Source organism: Mirounga angustirostris, unplaced genomic scaffold (genome assembly GCF_029215605.1).
Source record: "Mirounga angustirostris isolate CCGP_5_RB_7025 unplaced genomic scaffold, mMirAng1.0.hap1 SCAF_10, whole genome shotgun sequence".
Classification (NCBI taxonomy): Eukaryota; Metazoa; Chordata; class Mammalia; order Carnivora; family Phocidae; genus Mirounga; species Mirounga angustirostris.
The window spans coordinates 124,754,858-124,777,106 of NW_026991718.1; the positions used below are offsets into that span (position 1 = coordinate 124,754,858).

The 22,249-nt window shown below is 47.0% G+C and overlaps 1 protein-coding gene across 1 annotated transcript in view; it reads left to right on the top strand.

Annotated features, from left to right (window-relative positions):
- Positions 1-5,527: 5,527 nt before the first annotated feature.
- EYA2 (EYA transcriptional coactivator and phosphatase 2) overlaps positions 5,528-22,249 on the top strand; it is a 267,958-nt gene continuing 251,236 nt past the window's right edge. The window contains exon 1 of the mRNA XM_064573294.1: positions 5,528-5,639. The gene's annotated coding sequence lies outside the window, so the exon portion shown is untranslated. The remainder of the gene's footprint in view (positions 5,640-22,249) is intronic.

A 22,249-nucleotide genomic window follows, 5' to 3' on the forward strand; every position in this document is an offset into this window, starting at 1 on the left:
CTCTGCGTTCAGGACCACAAGTTCTTTAAGAATGTTGGATTGTGGAGATCTCTGATGTCTCCCCATCAGCATTTCTAAGCTCATGGCCCTGATACTTCCCGAAGACCAGTTGGCTCTGTTCACCATCAAAGATAGTACAGTTGGCCAAAAGCAGGGAGAAAAGAGAAGCCACATGTATTAAAAAGCCAGAAATCTTGTCATTCGATTTGCTTTTTCTCTCTAGCGGAAAAAAGAAAGGAAAGAGTGGCAGGGTTTTGAGGGAAAGGAGGTGACCTGGCTGAGAGAAACTGCTTAGAGCTCTATGGGTGGTCTTTAGGCCAGAATCAGCTTGAGAGCTTGATCATGACCAAAGGTCTGGGCAACCATCGAGCCATTTGCTTCATTACTGAATTTTCCAATCAAGGGGGTAAGAGTTCCATCTTATTCTCCTCTCATTTGGCACATTCTCTGTGGTCTCCTAACTAGTCCCCAAAGGGAAACTTGGACTTCAGCCATCTGGGCTACTCTCAGTTCTCCTGTGAATCCTCAGGGCCTTTACCGAAGAACAAATTGAAAGAGAGAGCATGAAAGAAGAAGAGAAGAAAACCTTGACCTTATCTTGAGCTCTGTTCTGGCCCCTCAGAAGAATGGGCTTCTTGAACACTCTTATTCCTGTTTATTTATTTCAGGGTGGGGGGTAAAGGAAATTGGAAAGGGCAGCATGACTCTGGTCATTTTGTGAACACAGCATCAAACCCATGCCATATTGTTTGTATCTGTCATTCGTTCATCATCATTTACTCGGTGCCTATTCGTGCACCAGGCACTGTTCTAGGCACCGGAGTTCTAGCATGAGCAAAACAGCAAGTGTCCGCTCCCACGGAGCTGACGTTCCAGTGAGAGAGACAACTGTGTTTAAACAGGCAAATACGTAACGCAGTGTAGTGGTGTGATAAATGTGCTGAGTAAGAATAATGGGGGACAGTGGGACGAGGATGCTATTTTGCACAGGGAGGTCAGGGAGGGCCTCTCTGGGGTGGATACATTGGGCAGAGATCTGAATGGGTTGAATGAAACCACTGGCCCGTGCCAGGAAGGGGTAGCACAGGCTGAGGGAGCAGCATGGGTGTCTCAATGTCCCTCTCCACGTGAGAATGAGCATCTTCCACGGAGCATCAGTGACCCTGAAATTCTGGAGCCCTGCCTGAAATTGCACCCAAGAGTTGATTTCCTGCTATTTTAAATGGGAAGAATTATAATGCCTCACATGTCAACCCAAGCCCCCAAACAATTTCCTAAAGTGGAACTAAACCCTTCAAATGCAGACCGAGTATCCAGCTAGCTTGTTAAGATGGTAAAGTGCTTAAAGGCGGGCTTCCTGATCACCAAGCAATTTACTTAAGTTTGCAACAAATAGTTGTGTACGTGGTGACACAGCCACATCTGATTGCATGTCCCCTTCTTTGCTCCTTGGTGCACTTTTCAAAATGTGATTCTGATGCTGTCTCAATAGTACCTGAAATGTTACTTTCCCGATGTGTCCTACTGTCCTACACGTTATTCTGGGAGAAATGCCACATAGAGTTTTGAGGATACAAACAAGACTTTTTCTTTATAAATACTGGTCTGATAATTTTGAGAGTCATGCCTTCTATGAAGTTGAGGTATTAAATACAAAAAGGCCGTCTATGGGGAAACTATTGACCAGGAAGATGTTCAAAGTATGCCCTTGGGTTAAGGAGAATGCAAGATTTTTTTTTTTTTTTTTTGGCTGAAGAGGGATTTTTTTATTTCACATGTTTGCCAAAAGCCCCCTCCCCCGGCCCCACCCGCATTATATATTATCTCTCTTTTTTATTTATTTATTTGAGAGAGCCCTACAGAGAGAGAAAGCAAGCATGAGCTGTGGGGAGGGGCAGAGGGAGACAGAGAAGCAGACTCCCCACTGAGCAGGGAGCCTGATGTGGGACTTGATCCCAGGACCCCGAGATCATGACCTGAACCAAAGGCAGATGCTTCACCAACTGAGCCACACAGGTGCCCCTTTATTGCCTCTTTTATAAGGACCCATGGGAAACCTTCTCTTCTGTACCAGTATTAGGCAAAGTTCTGATAGCTTCAAGTAGTCCTGATTGTTTCTATCCTATAGGCATTGAGATTCATGAATGCAGGGAAGCACTTTGAAATTCATGGTTTTCAATCTTGACTCTGCAATACTTTGGGGGTTCCTTCAAGACCCTCTACAAGTACCCGCAGGAGAGAGGTGTGAGACTGGGGCTGGGATCCCTCACTTCCTTTTTCCATACCGAGCTTCTGTGCATGCTTTCTTTTGAGCAAAAGAAAATTTGAAAGCCACTGATGTACTTGATCACATTTTCCCCTTTGCTTTGACTGCCAGGAAGCTCAGCATCTAATTCTCAGTCCACCATTTGACAAGTGCTCGGGACCTCCTAGCCCACATTTTTCCTTTCTTTTCGGTTCCTCCCCATGTTTCCCCTTCACCTGCTTTTCCTGTTTTAGTTATTCTGTTCGCATATATTTATGTTTTTGCATGCTGCCTCAAAACCTTTTTGGAAAGAACTAAGGTTTAAATGAATGCATTAAAAAAAAAGGAGTACTTTTTCTTTGCAGGTGGGAAAGGAATGTACATAGAAAGAAGGCATGATTGGACACAGAGAATATACATGTGTGCTTGTAGGATATGTATATACATGTTGGATACTTTGTGAAGTTTGTAGTTTTCCAAGTTAAGTTGGTTTTCTGGCTTCCAAGAACATGTACATAGAAGACTCTGTGGGTGGGGGCGGGGGAGTGTTTTATTCCAGGGTAGGCACGCCTGTGGTCTACACTTTGAAGAATCTGCTTTATGATTTAGCATTTTTAGATTTTGTCTGGGATTATTTTGCTGGTCATTATAAAATGAGGACAACTACTTCATAAGAAAAAATCAAAGGAAAAAAGGGATGAAAACGGGGGCACTGGTACGTAGGAAAGCAGCTGCATTTTGGGTGGTCTTCAATAAGAACTGGGAGCCTTAACCCCTATTTGGGCTTCTACCTCATCTGCCATGACTCAGTGGTCAAGTTCTTATTCTCCCAAAGATGGGGACTCTCACCCTCTGCTGAACATTGGAATCACCTGGGGAGCTTTAAAAAATAGTGATACCTCAGTCCCTCCCCCAGAGAGTCTGGTTTAATTGGTCTGGGGTGGGGCCTCAGCATGGGGATTTTTAAAAGCTCCCCTGGAGATTCTAATGTGCAGCCCAGGGTTGAGAACCACTGCCCTAAGAAAAGGAAAAAAAAAAAAAATTAATAAGCACCTGCCTCCTGTTTATCTTTCAAAGTACTGTGGGGCGTGGCTGTGATTTATGAGATAATTGGCCAGATTCAGGTGAAGGAGTAAAATGATTAGAAGGAAACAGATTAACCCTTTGTATTCCACAGAGTACCCTTAGTTAATGTGTTCGTGGACATTTACCCCATGATCTGGAGGAAGAAACCCAGTCTGACCCAGCACACACACACACACACACACACACACTTTTTTTTTTTTTAAGATTTTATTTATTTATTTGAGAGAGAGAGAGAGAATGAGAGAGAGAGAGAGCATGAGGGGGGGAGGGTCAGAGGGAGAAGCAGACTCCCCGCCGAGCAGAGAGCCTGATGTGGGACCTGATCCCGGGACTCCAGGATCATGACCTGAGCCGAAGGCAGTCGCTTAACCAACTGAGCCACCCAGGTGCCCACATACACTTACTCTTTTTTTTAAGTTTATTTATTTATTTATTTATTTATTTTTTATTCTTATGTTAATCCCCATACATTAGATCATTAGTTTTAGATGTAGTGTTCCATGATTCATTGTTTGTGCATAACACCCAGTGCTCCATGCAGAACGTGCCCTCCTCAACACCCATCACCAGGCTAACCCATCCTCCCACCCCCCTCCCCTCTAGAACCCTCAGTTTGTTTTTCAGAGTCCATCGTCTCTCATGGTTCGTCTACCCCTCCGATTTCCCCCCCTTCATTCTTCCCCTCCCGCTACCTTCTTCTTCTTCTTCTTCTTTTTTTTCTTAACATATATTGCATTATTTGTTTCAGAGGTACAGATCTGAGATTCAATAGTCTTGCACAGTTCACAGACACACACTTACTCTTATTGCATGCAATTCACTTCATATTTCCTAGGCCAGTCTATCCCATTTTATTCCTTTAGGAAAAAAAAAAAAATCTGCCCACCACTACTGTTAAAATAACATTATATTAAGGCTCATGGGCCAAGAAAAATTAAACCCCTCTGGAGAACATGAAGATACCCAATTTATAATGACTTGGGGCTTTCTGCAAGATGCTATGGGAAGTGAAGCTCTGTGTACAGTAATAATAATTGGGGGGGTTTTTTAGTAATAATAATTGTTGAGCATCACTAGTATCAGCTACAGTCATGGTCAAAAGTGTTTACAAGCATGACCTCTGTGAATTATCACAATAATAATGTAATATGGATACTGGTATCTCCGTTTTAGAGATGAGGAAATCAAGGCCAAGCACATATGCATGTTCCGCTTCTAGGAACAGAAGAGTCATCTAGGAGCTACAGGTCCGGTGCTTACTTGGCTCATGGAAGGAGAACAGCCATGCTTACTGAATACATTTGCTTCTACCTAAAGTTTTGGGAGTAGAAAGGGGAGAACCAGCTCTGACCAGAGGTGGACGCAGGTATAGCCGGGCCTGCAGCACATAAATTTGGACGTAGTTTCCCCATCTGTAAAGTGGGTGAAAAGTAGGTGGATGATCCCTGAACTCTCCTCCCCCAGATATCACCAGCAATGGCCTTTCTCATAATTCAAGTGTCACCTCCTCAGAGAGGTCCTTCCAGACTCTTCTAAGATTACCCGCCCTGCACCCCCAGCACATAATTTCCTCCCTCCATAATAATTCTAACTTTCTGAAGTTACCTTGTTTCTCTACTTGTTTGTTTATGGTCTATCTCCGCATGTGCACGCAGCTCCGGAGGACAGAAAACGAATCTATCTTGCTCCAGTGGAATCTCCCAGGGGCTGTACCTGACACAGTAGATGCTCAGTGTAGGCTGGATGAATGAATAGGTGGATGAATGAATGAATGAATGAATGAATGAATGAATGAATGAATGAATGAATGAATGAATGAATGAATGAATGGCGGTGTAATTGTGAAGGTGCCTTTCTCAGGGGCCGCGCCTGGGCTGCGGAGGGAGGAGGTGCGGGGTGTCGGTGGGTGGGGAGGAGGCTGCGCCCTCGCCTCCTGCAGGACCCGCAGGAGCGGGCGCGCTCGGCGGGGCTGCAGGCGCGGAGAGCAGCGCGGCGGCAGCGGCAGGGCCGGAGCCCCGCGCCGCGCGTCCAGCCGCCGGGGGTGTGCGCCCGCCGAGCCCAGCGCCGCGCCTCGGCGCCCCCACGCGCCCACGCAGCGGCGCGGGGACCGGGCGGGGGCAGAGGGAGGGCCCGGCCCGGGGAGGGGAAGGGGCCGGTCCTCCCCGCGCAGGCAGCGGCCGCCGCAGCCCAGGAGGCGGAGGCAGCGGCGGCGGCGGGAGCGGCAGAGCAGCACGGTGCCCGCCGCAGTCAGCCCGGCCGCGTCGGACCCGCGCCCGCCCGCGCCGGGGCGCCCTCTCCACTGCGCGCGGTGAGTACCGCCCGCGGCGCCCACCCCGGGCCGCCCGCCGGGCTCCGCCGCGCTTCGCCGGGCCCGGGCTGACGCGGACCGGTCGCCTTGCGCCTCGCTCGCGCACCCGCCGGGCCCGGGCCTCCGCAGCTGTCGGGGCGCTCGGGGGACGCACGGGCCCACGCGCCCCCTAGGGCACCCGGGGCGCGAGGGCGGCGAGGGCGGCGAGGGCGGCGGGTCCGGTCCCGGGAAAGCCGGGCTGCGGGCCTCAGTTTCCTTCTGCGCTCGGGTTGCAGCGACTCAAGTTTGCACTCCCGCGCGCGGGACAAGTGCATGGCGCGCGGGCGGTGTAGACGCGGCGGGCTGCGTTTGGCCCCTTTGAGGGCCCGGGTCGTCGGCGACTCACGGTGGTCCCCCCACCCCGGCCCGAACCGCAGAGGCGCTGGGAGCCCAACGCACGCCCGCGGGCGCCGTCTGTGGAGCCCCCGGGCTGGGGCGGGAACGGCCGCCCCGCCGCCTTCTAGCCGCGTTTGTGTTTGAAAGCCCGGCTGCGCCCGGCCTGCGCGGGCCGGCTCTCGGGGCTTTGTACCGGAGCGGGCGTCCCGGCGCTTGCCGAAGCCGGAGTTGAAAACAAAAAACTTTGCCTCCGAGGACTGGTTAGAAGGAGGCTAGGGTTTTGCTGTAATGGGAGAAAGTGGAGGAAGGAATTGTTTTTTAGCCTTGCAGTCCGGAGGTTAAACGGCCCTGCTGGCCTTGACTCCTCCAATATATTTCCTGCCCCCAAATAAATAGTGTGTAAACTCCAGGAATCCTAGGAGAGCTTGACTGGTAAAAATACTCGCATCGCGCAGTCCTCCGAGCGCGTTTCTCGGGGGCTGAGAGGGAAGCGCTTTGGCTGGGAGGGTCCCGCTCCCCCCAAGCGCAGTTAGGGTGCCTGCCGCTGCGGTCTGAATTATTTTTGCAAAGCAAGACCGAGGCTGCATCTTTATGGATACCATTTTCTTTTCTCCCCTCTTTTCCCGAAACGCTACGTAATCTTTAATTACTTTATAAAAACGTTGAGGTATAAATCATCCCTGGTGGAGGGACCTTTTCATGACGAGGTGCGGCGAAATGAGTGAGCATCGGAGTCTGCTTGTTAGCAAGAGCAGAGGGGAGGCAGAATGATTTACAAACATCAAGTAAGGATTTGAGTGCTGAATTATGTTTGAGTTACAGAGCTCCCTTCCAAAGGAAATTATAAGCAGCGGACAATTGCTGTATTTCAAACCAAATCTATTCATTTCATGAGCCCTTTCTTGCTTGAGTGCTGATTTCTACTACCAGAGTATGAGTACTGAACTAGTGGCCGCATTTCCAGCCTCTGGGCCTTTTGGGGAGGTGGGGGGCAGGGCAGGGAGACCTCCCTTTAAAACTAATCTTCGTGAAAAACCTTTCAGGCAACTTTACCCAAGGAAATGTTCATGTTTTCCACTTTTCTCCCCCCATCTTTAAACCCCTTCAACATTATACTTCCTCGTATTTAGACATCCTCAGACTAAGCGAATAAAAGATGGATGTCATAAATGATGATGGTTTGAATCTTGCTTTTGACTAAGCCTAAGATTGTGTTTGTATGAAAAATCTCTTTGCCTTTGGAGGAAGCTCTACGTTTGGCACTTTTGACCAATATGGCTAGATCCGAAAGGGCCTGAACTTTTTTAAAAGCCGTTCGAAGGTCCCACAAGTACTTGGTAGTTAGACCATTCTTCCCTTGTAATTTTAGCTTTGCACTATTAACTACTTTATCTTAAAGGACTTGGTGTTTTTCCTTCGCCTTGAAAACAGCTCACTTCGGGTCGTGGCTGTGTGGAGAAGAATACTCTATAAACAGATCAGTCTCTTTCCTAATGTTAAATAGCTATAGGAAAGAAAATAAAAAGATGTTATCCTGATTCTTTGGGATTTTTAAAAACCAGATCCTTTCATCACTTAAGTTCTAAAGTCTTCTTTTCGTGCCTTTTGTGTTGTATTAAACACATCATAAGGAGCTATGATTTGTTGACTTGTTATAGGATTACCATTTGGCAAAAACACCAAGACATGCTGTTTCATATATGTGGTCTTCCTTCTGCTTTAAATTGCACATACAAAATTGCAAGCCTTGTTCCAGACAGATAAATTGATAAAATGCTAGCTGCTGTTCGAACAAGGCAGAAGTCCTCAGCAAAAGCTCTCTGTGGTGGAGCTAAGTACGTTTTGAATTGGGTGAAGCCAGATACGGGGACCCCGGCAGTTTGTGAAAAGGTAGACACAGTCCAAGCACGTACGTCCACTTTAAGATGCTTTGGGTTCCCCCATGACAAGATGACTCCTTTCCCACAAAGAAGAAACATTTCCTTATTTTTTCGGTTACTTTTCCAAAGATAACTTGTGTTCGGGCGCGAGAGACCAGAGTTATGCAGAAATCCAACCGTAACCGGCTCAGAACGAGGACTCATTCCCGCTTTCTTCCACCAGATGTTTTTTAGGTGTCCTCAGCTGGAACGCCCAGTTTGAAACTAATTAGGCCAGCAATAAACTCCTTGTATAATAAAATCGCAGGCCGTTATGGTGCATAAGCGGGGTTCCCAGCCTCTCATGACAGATGCCTCTCTCCGGCAGAGAGAGACAGCCCATAGCTGTCAGCCGAAAATGAAGGGAGTGCAGATATCTTGTTTAGACATTTGCCCGTCTCTGTATATCCATGCACACCTTGAACAGCACGTTCCCTTCTGTAAGGCATGGGTGGTAGAGGTTGTATCTAGGTAGGGTTTTGTCTCTGCTGGGCAGGCCTCCTTACCATAAAAAGGCCCGTGGAAGAAGTTAACAGCGCAAGTACGAGGCGGTGGCCACAGGTCTGAGGTGTGTGTGTGTGTGTGTGTGTTTACACATGTGTGTGCAGGCTGGGTGAGAAGGCTTTCTCTCACGTGGCAAGGTAAAAACTCATCTGCTTCTCACCTAGGCACAGATAAAATGCTAGGCTGTCTGGCCTGATAGGCATTCCTTGGGGGACAGGAGAACCCCGTTCCCCAAAGATTTTTTACAAAGGGGGAATTTGCCCGCTGATGTGTTCTCCTTATCTGTGGGGTTTGTGGAGGTGAAGTGGCTGGTTATTCGGTTACCTCCAAAGGCTGAACCTTCTGACTCTTGCCAAGACTAGGTTTTGTTGGTGGAAGGAATTTTTTTTTTTCTAGCTAGCTACTCTCAAAAAGGAGTTGGTGGACTCTGCTCAAAAGGAATCTCTACAGAGAATTAACTCCAGAGTTGAGAAAACACAGCCTGTTGACAGAAAACACACACACACACACTCATGCACACTCCCCACGGCGCTCTTCTCGCTCCCCACCTGCCTCCCCCATCCCCACCCCCCAAATCATAACAGCTTCCTGAATGGCCCATTCCCCACACCCCTTATTGTTGGTGGCGGTTCAAACAGTCCCAAACATACAAAACCAAAAGAAGATTCTAGTAGGGAAACAATTAGCAGAGAATTTGCTTGAGACAATGCTTCATTTTCGCTATTTGAAGATCTTAACTGGCCTAATGGTGTTTGACTAACACCTCTTCTAATCCGAGGATAAACCCCCTCCATCAGGTGGCAAATACTTGAAGTGACTGGCTCAGACCCACTTGTCTCTGTAAATGAATCGGAGGGGGCAGGAACTTGTTCTTCATGGCATGTGATTTAAAATCAATTTCAAGGTACGAAAGTACCTGCCAGGTGTATTCATGGGAGAGAGGGCCAAGGAAGCCACAGGCTTTTAAGTTTATTTTTGCTGCTCTTTCTTTCTTTCTCTCTCTCTTTTTTTTTAAAGATTTTATTTATTAGAGAGAGAGCACGAGCAGGGAGGAGGGGCAGAGGGAGAAGGCGAAGCAGATTCCCCCCCTCTCCCCCAAGCAGGGAGCCCATGCTGGACTCGATCCCAAGACCCTGAATCATGACCTGTGCAAAAGGCAGACGCTTAACCGACTGAGCCACCCAGGCACCCTTTTTGCTGCTTTTTCTTCTTTTTTCTCGCTCTCCTCTTACTGGTATCTTTGCCCTTTCTCTGCATTTGCAAATTCTATCCTTGTGTTTAATAGTAATGAGATGAAAATGCCTGCCATGTATTGGACACTTGTGTACCAGACCTGAATTCTATTATTATTAATTATTGTTATTATTATCATATCCGAACTTTGTTAACAAGGGAACTGAGTCTCAAGTCAATGCCTCATGAGAGGCTGCAGAGTGAGGGAAACCAGAACCAAGGCCTTCAGACCTCTGCAGACCGTGCCTTACCCATGCACTGTGAAAACCTTGGCCCAGAGAACATTCCTGCTCTCCTTTCCCTTGGCGAGAGATGCCAAATTAGGCTGGTCTGAAATGCATGGAACGCAATTATTTTCTGACTCTGCCCTGATGTTTGTTGTTGTTGTTGTTGTTGTTTTAAACGGAAGAAAAATCATATTAAGTATTGAGAAAACACAAATATGAGCCTTTCTGAGTCATGATATTCGTCAGGTTGTGTACAGTTCTGTAAAGGACAATGTTTATTTTCAAGGGCTAATTTGATTTGTTCCTTCGATATTATAACGCTACACATTTCAGTTCCTAAAAAGAGTCAATAAGTTTTCGGGCAGTGGCAAGGCCCTAAAATGTTCCGGTAGGCGGTCCAAATCGAGTTTACCGGAAGGTGCTGGATCACGATGGGTGGGTTGTTGTTTGGGGGTGAGATTATAAACATTTGGAGAGCGAAGAATAATTTGGAACAGGTGGTCCTAAGAGTCAGGTAACTGGAATGATTTATCTTTGCCACTTTGAAGGTTAAAGGAGGACGTCAGTTCCCTGAATCCGGGACAGGCAGGCAGAGGGTCTGTGGGGGATAAGAGGGGCCCCCACTTTGGGACGGAGCCCGACAGGATGGATGAGAGGGTCTCTGCACACAGTCTGGGGTCTCTAGAAAGCGGGGCCTCTTCCCTGTTGTCACTACCCTTGCACGATCCTGGTTTAGGGCACAGATATGCCTGCATGCTTTTTTTGCAGGATCTGCCTCTGCGTTCAGATGTATGCAGAAATTGAAAACAGGAACTCAGATGAATAGATAGGTAGCCAAGGGAGACAGGTTTTCGTCTTACCAATTTTGAGACTGTGCACACCGTCAACTTTCTTTGCCCGAGAATGCTAATTTAGCCAGGTTTCAAAATGAACGGAGGATTTAAAAGAAGTTAGAACTTATTCTGTCATTTTGTATCAGTTGTGTTGTGGCAATAACACAAAAATGTGTGTGATTTCAGGGGCATTGGGTTTTTTCCCCGCCTTTTCCCTTTTGAGTATCTAGTGAAGTTAGATTTTTAAAAATCTGTGTGTTCCCAGATGTCATGTATCTGTACGTACTGACTCACGGTCATTCCGAGGAGAATTGTCAACTCCCTGTGAATTTAGCTAGAAGAAAAGTGATAAAATCGACATTTTCCCCCCCAAAGAATGAGGAACTGGAGGGTCTGACTACTGTATGAATATAGCAACTTACTTTTGTCTCGCATCAGCTGGATCTGTCAGTTCCCCTTTCTTTTCTATTCATCTCCCAAGAATGGTCTTTCATAACTGAAATGTACAGCATATTAGCCAAAAGACATTTTAATTTCGTAAGGAAAAATCATGCCAGAGACAGCCGAGTCTGTTTCAACCATTATTGTTCTGTAGCGTGCATACTTTGGGTTTCATGGTAAGATGTGGGTTTGCCAAGAAAGAAAATTACAGCAAGAAACTATGTTGAAAACATATACACTTCTGTTTAAGAAATGGGAAAAACACGGAAAAATTCTGCATGGTAATTGCTTTAACGTGAGTTTTAAATGTCATTGTTTGACTTATGTCAAAAAGTCCCTCTTAGCTAATTCTCACGTATGCTATTACCAAATAGCTCACCTTAAAAAATGGCAATTGTTGGCCTTAACTTTGATGCTCTTTGAGGCTTTAAGAGATATCTTTAGTCCTAGTGGAAATATTCCAAATTTTTAGATTGTGCGGGCCATTTTTTTTTTAAGGTTACTTAGATATCGATTTTATTTTCTTGACCCAAAATAAGAAAACATGGGGAATTCTCAAAAGCTTTTTACAGGCTGCTATTATGACAAGAGAAGCCAAACCAACATGTATTAGGTCATGAGCTTGAAGTTGCATAAATAAGCCCTATGAAGGTCACCAAAACAGAGCGAAAACCACCAGTTCTCCTTACCTCGGCCAACTCCGCATTCCTGCTGGTAGATGTGTTTGGTTGAAGTGGACGAGGAAAGGGGCTGCAGAGCCCACGGTCAAAAGATCTCGATTTGATTTGGGTTCTGAGGATGACTGAAGACATTCTTGGGGTCAAGTGAGGTGTGGGGAGTTGGAATTCCCATCCCCCTCGGACCCTTCCCTCTCCCATCTCTGCAGAAAAAGCAGGTTCCGGCAGCGCAACCCCTTATTCCGAAGCAGAAGTCTCATTCCTGGCATTCGGATCTGCGGCAGCCAGGGGTCAAGATGTCTTTTGTTCCTTCTGGTCCGTTTCTTCACCTCCCATCCCCTTCCTGTAGGAACTTCGCAGTTAAAGTTATTTGTTTCCAAAGCAATTTTTTTGTGCCTACGGACACATGTGTGTTTTTTTAGCGGGCTGTGTAAGCACGTACCTTTAGGTCTTCATTGATGGGCAGCTCCCTGAAATACATAGAGACAGAGAGTGTCCACTGTGTCCCGAGTTTGGTAGCAACCTGAGTGCTGATAGAAATCCCACGCAGGGAGGAAGCCGCCTTTCAGAAGAGACAGAAAAGGGTGTCAATGCAAACAGAGTGTTTTCTTTTGCGGGTGTGTATTATTTGTATGGGGACTTTTGTTTCGGGGTGTTCTAGAAACATTTGTCTCTCCACCAAAGGTATGAATGTCCTTGGTGGGGAAGGTGGTGGACGGGAAGGAGCACAGGAGGCAGATTCCTGCACCTCTGGCCTTTTGTGTGACCAGTACAGTAGAGGGAAGTGGGGACTCGCAGCCGGGACCGGGATGGTGTCACGCGGCATGACAAGTTGTGACTTGCTGCTTCTGTTGTAAACAGAGTGTGGGCCCCATCTGGCTGGGGAAAAGAATGGAGCCGGGGAGATTATTCACTTCTGGTCTGCCACGGGCCAGAACTCTCTGGTGCTGTCCTCTTGCCACTGAGACCATGTTCCCTGGAGACTTGAATGTTGCGATGTGCAGGGAAGGAGGGGAGAAAGAATGTCTTAAACTCAGCAAATGTCTGAAACCCTCCAAATGTATTCCGTGCTGCTCTGGCATCCACAAGAAAGGCAAAGTGAGAAAAAGACGCAGAAGCAGGCTTTGGGGGGAGGGGCAAGAGAAATTGGAGGGCTCGCTAGTGGTTTGATCTTGAGTGCAGAATTTTCTGACACCTTGGGACCATGGAATGCCTTTCTGGAGTATCTTTAGGAACCTGATTTTGGAAATGTCTTTTCCTGCATCTTGGCTGTGCTTTCTTTGTGCTTATTTTTAGCAAATTAGTTTTTTGTTTGTTTTTAAGACTTTTTTTTTGTAATAACGAGTGGCCCATATTTATTGAACACTTACTGTTGCAGGCACTGTGCTAAGCAATCGCATTTCTGTCTCCAAAGAGCCTTAGATGGAATGTGCTATTATTATTATTATTGTGTCTATTTTACGGATGCAAAACTTGAATCTCAGGGAAGTGAAATAACTTGCCCAAGGTTACATGGCTCATGTCGGAGCCAGGACTGAACTGAGTTTTGATGCCTAACCAACCACTAGGCTATCCAGGCTGCCCCCTGGTGTAATACTACCTTTCCTCTACAAGTCTGGCCTGGAGAGCCAGATTTTAAAGTTCGTCTCCATTGGTTTTGCTTGGGGGATATTAGCTGATGGTCAGGTACAAAAGTTGAGCTCAGAAATGAGAGACATCTGCTGATTCTCATAGAACCTTGAGCCTGTCCCTGTAGAAATCAAAGAAGGTTTAGTGTTGGAATCTTGAAATGGTGGCCACATCTCTGCAGTTACCTGGCCTAAGCAAATTGCCTATGGCTGCTTCTGTGCTAAAATCGCAGAGTTGAGTGGTTACTACAGAGACCTCATGGCCCTTTACAGAATAAGTTTCCTGACCCCTGAGCTATTGCAATATGACAAGACAAATTTTGTTGACAAGGAAGAACATGCTCTTGCGACATTGCATAGACCATTTCACTGATTTGTGATTTATGAGTGCCTCCTACCTGCCTGATACATTGCGTGGTGCTGGGGGAAAGTTAGAAAGCATTCATGCTTTCATTCACTTATTCAGCAGTATTTACCGAGCTGTGTTCTAGGTGCCGGGCTAATTACTGGAGATCCAGAGGCAAAAAGGACCCGATTTTGCCCCTCCAATAGTAGGATCCTGGTGTGTCTCCACCAACATTGCACTGCCTCTTCCTCACCTTTGAGGATCCAGAGGGCAGTGATATGACTTCTTGAGCTTCCCAATACTCAAGCAGCAGGTTGGAGAAATAGACCCAGCTTTGTAGACCCTTACTCAAAGAAGCCCTGCCTAATTCAATATGAGCAGTATACCGACTGGCTTCTGTGCCTAGAACTGTGTTGTGCACTGTGACCTTCCTTCTGCTTTTGTCAAGTGGTGGTGGAGAACACGTGGTGATGTTGGGGGCTGGGAGGAATCAGGCTTCCTGAATTTAAGCCCTGGCTCTGACCTACAGCCTAGAGATGAAGAGCATGCACCCGGGAGCGGGGCTGCTTGGATTCAAATCCCTGTTCTGTATAAACCAACTATTTAACTTTGGGCCAGTTACCAAACTTTTCTGTGCCTCGGTTTCTTCATCTGTAAAACAGAGTGGATAACTGTGTACCTTCCCCCAAAGAGTTGTGGAGATGGAGTAAATACATATAAAGTGTTTGCAACAGTGCATGGCAAACAGTAGGAATTATATCAGAGTTGGCGGCTGTATTATTTATTATTATTTACAAGCCGCATGAAACTGTGGGTTTCAGTTTTCTCTCTATAAAATGGAGATGCTATAATAACAACAGTAATAACTGCTTTGAAGGGCCATTGTGAGAATTTAAATGAGGCAGTGCCCATCTACATGGACTACCCAATAGGGGAGCTCTTCTGTTCGAGCCGGCCCTTCCTGCCCTTGAGGTTATAAGGAATCACGTACTCGGTCGTCGATGTCCCTTTAAGTTATTGGTCAATTGGGTCCTTTTTCAATATCAAGAGACTGTGGGGCAGTGGTTAAGAGCATAGCCCGTGAGCTCAGACAGACTTGGTCTGAGCCTCAAGCCCCCAGCTCACTAACTCTGCCATCTCGGGCTGGGGGTTGACTCTCTCAGCTTCCCAAACAGTGGAGGCCATGGTCGCTGTTCCCTGGGTGGTGGTGAGGGATGGGAGAGGTGGCACCCATAAACCATGGAGCAGGGTGTTTGGCACATAGTAAGCACTCAATAAATGGTAGCTTGTGTTATTATCACTCCCACTCTTTGCTGCACCTACGCCCCCAGGAAAGCACAGAACATTAGTAAATTTTAATTTGAAAATAAAAGAACACATTTTAAAACTGCCAAATAGATTTAAAATAATATTCATTAAATAAAATTAAAATATTCTATTAAAGCCAGACTTTGGGCTCAGACCAAATTTTTATAACCCAAGCTTAAAGGCCAAGGAGTCCCCCAGCCACAATGGGGACATTGTGATTGAACTTGAGACTTCAACGCTGCTATTGAGCAGTCTTTGAAATGCACGTTTCCCCGTTAAAATAAAAGGGAAGTCATGGGAAGAAAAAAAATGAGGTTCTTGCTCACCCCAACAAGCCTTAATGAATTGAAAAAGAAAAACAAAAGATTTCTCATTTTTTTCTTCTGCTACTTTATCCTGCCAAAGACGCATGGCCCCCTCCTAACCCCACTTTTGAATGGTACCCGCTCAGAATGTTCCAGATCTGATATGGTCTACTAGCTGAGCTCGTCTAAATGCTGGTCTTCACCAGATTTTACAGACGATGGTGTATTGCCAACAGCTGGGGCATGGGAGCCCTACTGCCAGGGTTCACATCCCAGCTCTGTCGCTCCTAGCTGTGCCTCAGCTTCCCTATTTGCTGAATGGAGATAAAATAGCTCCTGCATCCAGCTGTGGTGAGCTCATCTAAGATTCGGGTACCCCTGTCGATGTTTAACCTGGTGCTATTACCTGGTCAATGAGACTGCCCAGACTTTTGGGACTTTGAAGAATTCAAGAGTATGGGTATGCCTTCATCTGAGAGTTGGTTTTTTTTAAGATTTTATTTATTTATTTGACAGAGAGAGCACAAGCAGGGGGAGCGGCAGGCGGAGGTTGGGGGGGGAAGCAGACTTCCCGCTGAGCAGGGAGCCCGATGCGGGACTCGATCCCAGGACCCTGGGATCATGACCTGAGCTGAAGGCAGACTCTCAACCGACTGAGCCACCCAGGCATTCCTATCTGAGAGTTTTGAATGAAAACCATCTCAGTATGCAGGGAGGGGAATGCGGAAGGGAAGAAGTGGATTTAAAAGTCTCCCACAGGAGTTTTGATGTGCCCGACACTTTGACAAAGCTTTTTTAATCCTCTCAAAACAAAATCCCATGACGTATGTATTGCCATTTAACAAATAGGGAAACTGAGGCTTGGACCACTCCAGTGGCTGCTCAGTGAGATTCCATTCCAAAGCACAGGCCCGTTCCATCCCACCACCTGCAGCCCTGTCTGGCATGAGCGCACAGATGATCCAGAGACTTCTCCCTGACTGACCGGTTATTTCTGTTCTATTCCTACATTTTAGTAACAACCTTCGTCCTCACCAAGCCTGAGTCCTTGTGGCTTTTTACCTTCCTTGCCGTTGAGAATGAATGGATTCTTTCTTGAACAACAAAAAGAAAAAGTAATGGTCGTGGGCTGTGATATTCTTCTCTAGGGGACATTTTTTGAGAACCTCTGCAGTTTCTTGCCAGCCGGGGGCGGGGTGCATGACCTCATCCTCTGATCAGGCGAGGCCCTGGGCTATGATGTGGAGCCAAGAGGCAGGTTGTCAGAGGGTGGGTGGCTGTTGAAGAGGGTGTGGGATGGACTCCCCACTCCGTCACCCACCTGCTGTGTGACTTAGGGTGGAAGACTCAAGTCCTCTGAGCCTCAGACACTTCACCCAATCATGAGGCATGTGCTGTCCATATTGGATTTGTAACAGCTTCGGCCAGCCATGGGTGGGACACATTCTGCAGTTCTGAGAACAGTGTTCTTAGGTATTATGGAATTGCACACACCCTCCCCCCCGAAGTACTCCAAAAAACAAGTGAAAGTGAAGGCAACTCGTCCCTGGGAATATTCCTGACTGTTCTTCAGGAAGCTACAGTCTTGGGATTTTACACATTCGGGAAGAATCTATAATCCTCCAAAGGGCAGTCTTCCTTTTAACAGGGTATTTGTACCCTTTCCACATTGACTTAAAAGATGCACGACCTTTTTTCTTTCTTCAGAGTTCTGTCTGTATTTTATTGTGCATTTGGAAAAGATGTAACAAGCATCTCAAACCAATGGTTTCACAAGTCTTTATGGCTTAAGATAAAAATGGTTTAAAACTCAAGTCCATCAGGTAATTACTAGCAAAAGTGGCACAAAGACCTGGCAGAATTCCTGAGTGATGTTTAAGAAATACCAATCCGAAGGTGTGAAATGCCCCAAATTGCAGAACCTTCCACTAGTCAGAATTATGGTTCTGCACTCCGTTCTCAGGGGGAATAAGATGAAACTAATGAGATCTCTCAAGAATGTCATTAAACTCATCTCAGGGCACCCTAGGGTCTGGGCACATTTAGTCTGTGTCATAGATCTTCAAAAGAAGAATGACTCGCCTTTAAATGAATATCATCTTAATAAAAATGACCTCTGAGTGCTGACTCCATGCTGGGATCTGTTCTGAATGAGTATAGGTATCAACTCATTATTCCTTACAACAATTCTATGAAGGAAGTGCTATAATGATTTCCATTTTAGATGAGGAAAGTAAGGCACAGAGAGGTTAAGTGACTTGTTCAAGGTCACACAACGTATAAGAAGCAGAGCCAGGCTTTTTATGCAGGAGTATGGTTCTAGAGGTTGTCTTCATAACTCCTGCACTCCCCTGCCTCTGTAACTGCCATAGAAAGAATCAAACTTACCTTCTTTTTGACTTTACTTAACTGGACAATTCATTAATTCCAGACAGGCATGGGAGGGAAGCAGGGCATGTTAGGCTTAGCTATAATTTTTATATCTTTTCGTGTATTCTTTGGCTTCAGGTGCAGCATAACGCACCTGAGCTGGACTGTCGAGGTTCAGATCCAGAGGTTACTCCTTACTAGCCTCATGACCTTGGGTTCACATAACTTCTTCTGGTCTGTTTCCTCATTCATGAAGCGAGTCCACATCCCGAGTAAACAGCTCTCACCTGCAGAGAAGAACACCAGAGACACAGCCCGTCATGGTTAAATGCTGTTGATTACCCCTTGAGGGGCAAGTAACTCTAGAAATCCTGTCTCCCCACGGGGCACAAGCACTTTGGTGTGGCCCGGAGTGGATGACGAGGGGAAGGTGCCTAGGACGTGAGGCTCGAGCTGGCAAGTGTCTCAGGTTTTTCCAGATGACTTCGGACGGAGCCTCAGACACTGGCTTTCCTCATCCCCACGTGAGATTCTGCCAGGACGAGTCCTCGGCTGGTGGCCTGGCAGTCAGAGCCGTCTGGGATTAGAATATGCACGGGTGAGGAGACTGTTCGTGGCCGAGCAGAGACCCCGGGCCTGCAAACTCCAATGCCAACATAGGCTCTCACTTTAGGATCTTCATCTTTCTTCTTGCCCCCTTTCTTCTCCAGTGGACAATGCCTTTTTCTCCAGAAGGGTCTGCCCGGTCTTCAGTGACCAGGTGGGCAGACTTCATGGGGTTGGCTCCTTTCACTTTCCCTCTCCACCTTACTCCCCCCCCACCTCTGCCTCCCTTTACCCTTCAATATGGAAAACCGAAATTTTTTCTTCATTCATTCATTCATTCATTCATTCCAAAATATGTAGAGAGCACCAGCTGTGTACCAGGAACTACTCTGGACACGGGGAATATAGTAGAGAACAAAAAAAAAAATCAAAGTCTACTTACTCCTTCATGGAGCTGCCATTATGTGGAGAAAGACCAAAAATAAACACCGAAATATGTAAAGTACACAGAATGTCAGGTGGTGAGACGTCTGTGGGGAAAAATCAAGAGAAGGTAGATAGAGGGTGCCCCGGGGTGCGGATGGATCCCCACAGCCTCTGCGCCCAGCACTGAAGGAATGAGGGAACTCTGCTGTCTGTGGAAGAACATTCTCGAGAGAAGAAACAGCAAGCACAAAGCCTTGAGATGGGAGCTGCCTGGAAGCCAGTGTGGCTGGAGCCCATGAGAGAGGGGTGGGGGCAGATGAGGTCACGGTGGAGGGACCCTATCGGGTGGGGTCCTGCTCCGAATCCAGCAGCCATTCTCTGTCAATCAGGCTAGTCCAAAATCAAAATTAGTATCATTTTTGAATGATTTAAAAAAATACACAGGACCTAGGAGCCCTTGGGTGGCTCAATCAGTTAAGCGTCTGCCTTCAGCTTAGGTCATGATCCCAGGGTCCCGGGATCGAGCCCCATGTTGGGCTCCCTGCTCGGCAGGGAGTCTGCTTTGCTCTCTCCCTCTGCTCCTCCCCCTGCTTGTGCTCTCTCTCTCTCTTTTAAAGATAAATAAAATCTTTAAAAACAAAAACACACGGGACCTAATTGCAAACTCCCAATACCCAAAGTGGCCACACAGGTGATGAAGTTAATGAAATGGGCATGGTAACTAGCTGGGAGGAGTGGGGCTCTCTATTGCCAGGTATTCCGATCTTTCAAAAGACAATGAAATCTGGATTTTAGGAGACACGCCCTGAGTTTTAAGTCACCACGAGAAACCAGCAGAACACTCATCAGGCTGCTGGTCTGTGACTCCTCTCCCAAGCACCGCCCTAGACCTTGGGAATCTCCTTTCCGTGAAAAGCCACGAAGGCTTTATCTTGCTGCCTCTTTTCTTTTTACCAATTCCCTACCAGAAGGATGCCAAGAGATGCTCGAAATTGTTTCCAGGAAAAAGTAGGCCTCGAATCTCATGGGAACAGAGGGCTGAGACTTCTTCCAAGGAGCAATCAGCTTGCTTCATTTTTATGTCTTTCTCAGGATGTTTTCCTGCTCATCCCTCATTGTGGGTAATGACAACGTGGTCCAAATCTGTCCTCCTTCGGGTTTTCATTAGTTTCCTGATGATTATTATTTTGTCATCTGGGGTTGATTTAGGAGTGGTGAAATGTTTGCAGGTTTCATAATGGTTGTCAGCCACTGTTTAGAATGGCAAGGAACTTCTTGTGTTGCTCACATTGCAGGGACGGGGGTGGTAGTTTCCAATGGCTACAGACATGGAAGAGGGAAAAGGGGGGAGCCCTGAAGGAGGGCCACATCAGGAGATTGGAAGTTGAGTCAGTAGGTTGGGGCAGCAGGGGTGCGAGAGTCAGGAGAGCTCACCATTGAATTCATAGTGTCCCTTCTTCACCCCAAAGCCAGAGTTAAGCAGAAATCGGGCCAGGGGGCCACATGGCTGTTGAGACTGTTCTGATGTAAGTAACAGAAAATTTCCGGGTTGGCTTAAGTAAAAGAAAGTTGATTGACTTGGGGAAATGAAAAGTTCTGGGGAGTACTGGTTTCAGGTATGGCTGGATCAAGAACTCCAATGTAGGGCACCTGGGTGGCTCAGTTGGTTAAGCGACTGCTTTCGGCTCAGGTCATGATCCTGGAGTCCCGGGATCGAGTCCTGCATCGGGCTCCCTGCTCGGCAGGGAGCCTGCTTCTCCCTCTGACCCTCCCCCCTCTCATGTGCTCTCTCTCTCTCTCATTCTCTCTGTCTCAAATAAATAAATAAAATCTAAAAAAAAAAAAAAAGAACTCAAATGTAGGTGATATGCCCATCCCTTACTGGATATCCCTGTTTGGGAGGATTCTGTACTCTGCCATGTGTCACCTCTGGATGTAGGGATGGAGTGTGAGAAAGGTAGGCTCCCAAACTGAAGTCAGCAACATTTGTTGGAAGGGGAAGGTGGACCAGTTCCTTGTGGACCCCACAACTGCATTATAATTCACTTCTACTTATGCCCTGTCCACTCATCTATCGGACTACAGTGCCGTTTGTGAAATTTGTCATTTTTCCAGGCACTATGCTGCATACACCCTTTATGTGTATTGTTTCCTTTTCTCTTCAAACACTCCCGTAAGGTTGGTACTTTTAAGACCCGCTGTAATTCTGCCTCCCATATGCCCTTTCCCACAGGCCTAGAGGATTATCTTTTATTTCAAGTAAGGGTGTTTAAGGGAGGTTCATCTTTTTTCATAGCGTCTTGTGCAAAATTAGCACTCAATACTTGGGAGGCTCCAGCTCAGCATGGGAGATGCACTGAACTTGGGAGGAAAAGTTAGAACGGAGTCGGTGTCACTTGGAGTAGAGGAGTGAGCCTGGCTATGCTGTGCTTACATTCTTGGGCCTCTGGCAGTCTGCCTGCGTTTCCTTTCCTCCTCTGACCTTTGCCCTCTGTCACGGCACCCACTGGATTTCTTCATGTTCCATCTAGTGGCGCTGCGGGAAAGTCCAAGGCAGCTCAGAGATGGCACGCTGGCAGCCAAGATGCATTTTGTTTGGTCTGCAGAATATTTAAAATAGAAAATAGAGCCAACACTTGAAAATCTGGACATTTCACACAAGAAGGCAGACTTCTGGCTTCCATTAAAAAACCAGAAGATCTGTCAGTGCTGTGCCCACACTCCCACATGACTTCAGTGGACTGGAGTTGGGAAACCTCTTTTAGGTGGATGGGTCTTAGCTCACCACAGTCCCCACCATGCCCTATTGTCTCCCCAACACTGGGGCTCAGGGTGAGTTGCCCTTGACCTGACCATGGGGATGGTGCTGTTGGCTGCCCTACAGTCAACGTAAGAAAGAAAGGAAATCTCTCCTGTAGTCAGGTCTCCATCAAAACTCTGAAAATAAAGTGTAAACCAAGTTGGTCACTAGTATGAACAAAATGGGAGGAAAGCATGTGTCTTCAGGTAAGTCAGGGCTTCTCCGCCCCGGCACTAGTAACACGTGGGGTTGGACAGTTCTTCATGGCAGACATCTGTCCTGTGCATTTTGGGGTGGCATTTCACGGTCCACATAGGGACCAACTCCCCCTTACATAAGTAAATAGGTCCCCAGGCGCTGGGCACCCGTCACCGGTTTGGTACAAAGAGTTACGGTAAGTGAGAAGCACTGTTCTTGCTCTCCGTTGTGCCCCTGCAGCCCTGCCTAGGTTTGGCAGTAAAGGTTATGAGTTGGCTGATTCTGGTTTAATCATAGGTAGACTTGCCAACCATTGAGGCCGTTTACAACTGCCTGTCTAAGATGTTATAGAAGGAATTCAGCATTGGATGAGAGGCCGACCGTCTTAAAGAGTCTTTGGAGACTCTTTTAGCTGAGAGGGGCCACGGTGGATGCCACTTTCAATATTCTTGCAAACAGTAAGTTCTCTTGGGG